This window comes from Cynara cardunculus, assembly GCF_001531365.2.
Source record: "Cynara cardunculus var. scolymus isolate 2C chromosome LG 12, CcrdV1, whole genome shotgun sequence".
NCBI classification, from domain to species: Eukaryota; Viridiplantae; Streptophyta; class Magnoliopsida; order Asterales; family Asteraceae; genus Cynara; species Cynara cardunculus.
This window is the reverse complement of record NC_037539.1, coordinates 9402808-9406752: the sequence shown is the minus strand read 5'-3', so window position 1 is coordinate 9406752 and position 3945 is coordinate 9402808.

Below are 3945 nucleotides of genomic sequence, written 5' to 3'. Positions count from 1 at the left end.
ACTACATGCTCGTTCTTAAAGCCGAAACTCATTTTTATCGTTTTTTGTATCCTAATTTGATTTTAGTGTATATTGTTCTGTTGTTAATAATTCATCATACCTACTTATTTTCATGGTAAATTGCAGGTAATCCACTTCAATGGCTCCCAACTTTCTCTCCAACACCATTCCTAGTTTAATTTTAAAATTGGTCACGTCTTCTTCTTTCTGGTTTTGCATAATCCTATTAATAATGAACACTATGGATAATTTTCCAATTTATATTTAGTGAGTTGAATCAGAACATTGAAAGTTGCCAATAATTGTATTTTGTAATATATTTCCAAAATCTTACCTGTTTAAGTGGTAAAATGAGTTTTATTATACTTCAGAGAGTGCCAAGGAAACCACAATTTTATTGTTTTTTCAACCGAGTATATCAAAGAAAGAAGAAATTAATGGATTGATTTTGGATTAAGCTCTAGTGTTCTTTAGTTCTATATAAACCACAAATTTGACATTGGTTCCCATGATATTGCACATATTTAGTTGTGTGTTGTTTGCCAATACAAATAAATTATTTATGCTCATGAAATTCTAATTCTTTGGAATTTAGGTTGATAATAGTCGGTTATCCAAGTCATGCTAAGAGATTGTATGTCGCTATTTCACATTTAACTTGATTACCATGAACAATACTTTATTCTAGCTTTCAAGTGCATCTTATGTTCTATCTTTAGACTAACTATGATCATATTTTGTCCTCGAATCGTTAGAGATCTTACTTTGCAGTGCAAAACATTCAAGTCTAGGACGTACATTTTGTGTTCGAGTGAACCTTTAGTCTTACTGCAACATAAGCAGAGATACAATATATCCAGCACTACATACCCTGTATTTTTGGCTCGATTGTATCTACATTTTCCTTGTTTAGCTGAAGCGGTATCACTCTGTTCATGTAGGAGACATTGGATTTCGATACAACAACTTACTTTTAAAAGAGATTTTTTTTAATCTATTTGCAAGTCCATAATTACATAACTTCTTAATTTGCAGCTGGCCAGGAAAGATCAGAATTCAGAATTCTAACTGGTTCATATTATAGAGAGCCTAAGGAATTATAATGGGTATGTTTTATCTTTTACCCCTTTCTTTTTTGAATTAGTTTTTGTATGGTGACATCCTGGTATTGTCTAATATAGTATTCATTCTGGTGGATTCACTTATATTGATGAAGATGGGGATGGTTAATGCGAGAGAGTGTGTGGGATTCAATACTCAGATTCGGATAAAGTGGCCACCTGTTCCATTCCTACCCCGCCTGAATGGCCTCCCATGTTACGAGTACCAGCTCCACAATGTCGTGCATTGATTACTGATTTTCTTTCATTTGGAGACTTGCCTGGTGTTTCTACGTAGCGTCTATAAAAACTTGAAAGAATGCTCGAAGAACTAAAAAAACCCTGCCCAAATTCCTATAGAAAAAGAGCAGATGTTGGAACAATATTTAGATAGGATCAAGTCAATAGAACTTGATCTTCATAAAACCAAGAAAGTAGCTAGCTACATAATGAAATGATATGAATGCCTTTTGTGTAGTGTATATGATTTAATTGTGCAGGTTTCAAGATCCCCATGTTGTCCAGGAGATCACGTCTATAAAAACTACAATTTTGTAATCTGTAGAACAACCTTCATACCAGAATGGACAAATTTATTCTGTTGGGAATTATAATCATTGGCAAGCTGATATTAAAACCTACACACTTTCCTTATGTACTTCACGAATAGGAAATTATATTCACCGGCAAGCTGATAGGTGTTTTGATCATGAACGTCAAACTCGATCTCTAATGGTTTGGTTGTTTCTTATCGGCAATAAAATCCTAAAGCAAGTTGAGGTCGTGGACTTTCCTTGACCTCTCCTCTAATTACCTACAGTATGAAGTAAAACAAATTACAAGATTACATATCATGTTCAATATATGTTCAAGACATAAATTGTAAATAAATTACATCACCCAACATCTCCATCATGGCCTTGAGCAACATTGCCAGGTTTGGCTAATCATCTTTTTGGAAAATTTCTGTAGCATAATTGTTATAAATTAAACAATTCCGGAACTTGTGTTTTAAACATGTAATTGGACAATATGCCAACCAACCAAACAATAAAATAATGGCACCAAGCAAACCAAACAAAATCTATGAAGGGGTATATAGTTGGATCTAAGATATTCACTACAACAAAATCGAGTTTATAGGACACTTTCAAATTCTAAGTGTCCTAATAGACCTCTTTATAGGACTTAGTTTATATGACCAAAAAAATAAAGTGTTCTATCTAAAGATGTTGTAATAAGTTTATATGATGTTTTTTGATTTTTAGGACACTTTTAATATAAGGTGTTCCATTATCAACTTTATATGACACTATTTGAAAATTTGTCCTATAAAAAAATGAGTTTATAAGACACTTTCTTAAAAGTGTCCTATAAAAAAATGAGTTTATAGGACACTTTCTCATAAGTGTCCTATAAAGTGTCCTATAAAGTTGCTAATGCGACACTTTTTATTAAAAATGTCCTAAAAAACTTGTTAAGACGCTCAAAAGCGTCATATAAACTTATTACAACACTTTTAGATAGGACACTTTATATTTTGGTTCTATAAATTAAGTCTTATAAAAAGGTCTATTGGGACATTTAGAGATTGGGGGTGTCTTATAAACTCAATTTTGTTGCAGTGATTGTTTGTAATCTTGAGGTTCTTATTATTGTTCAAGATAAAATCTGGGTTTAGTCCTCTAAGTTGTAATTCGAGTTCATACTGTAGATTAGAGAAAATGTACGTGATGTGGTGTTTTTCCTCAATGAAGTGTTCTTTGCAAAGGCATAGAAGAAATAAGGTCTTTTTTTAATGCTAGAAGTTCAATTATTGAGTTGTTTATTAAATATTTTCTGCATCAAAGGAGTTCCAAAGGATCTACTCCTTATTCAAGTTTCGAGTGAAGACCAAACAAAACTTCATTGATTCCGTCTTATTAATGGGATATATTCTACATCAGTAATTATATCTGTTGGTAAATAAGTTGACAACGACAATCATGATTTCTTTATTTTATAAAGAAGGGGAGTGACTTAACGTCCAGGAAAACTATAATTTTTCTCAAGGAATGTTGCAAGAAACTAACGATGTTGCAAATATGGGTCGTTCGTGCTTTTCATTGTTGTTGGAAAACGAGATGCCACTTACACAACTATGACTACAACTTAGTCTTGTTGTTAACACTACAACAAAATCGAGTTTATAGGACACTTTCAAATTCTAAGTGTCCTAATAGACCTCTTTACTTAGTTTATAGGACCAAAAAAATTAAATGTCACATCTAAAGATGTTGTAATAAGTTTATATGACGTTTTTTGATGTCGTAATAAGTTTTTTAGGACACTTTTAATATAAGGTGTCCCATTATCAACTTTATAGGACACTATTTGAAAAATTGTCCTATAAAAGCAAGTGTCCTGTAAAAAAATGAGTTTATAGGACACTTTCTCAAAAGTGTCATATAAAGTTGCTAATGCGACACTTTTTATTAAAAATGTCCTAAAAAACTTGTTAAGACGCCCAAAAACGTCATATAAACTTACACTTTATATTTTGATCCTACAAATTAAGTCTTATAAAGAGGTCTATTGGGACACTTAGAGATTGGGGGTGTCTTATAAACTCAATTTTGTTGTAGTGTAAGGAAAACCTTGTAAAAGAGAAATAAATTTACCTTGTCATGCATCCCAAGGAGATACATCATGATCAAAGTGCTATATGAATTACCCACAAAAAAGCCGATCATATAGATGTCTCCTTTTTCTCCGAGTCAAACACATGATATGTGACAATTCTGCATTTTGGAATTTCAGGTTAGTATCCCATTTTAGGACCTTTATTGAAAACTAAGTCTTTCTA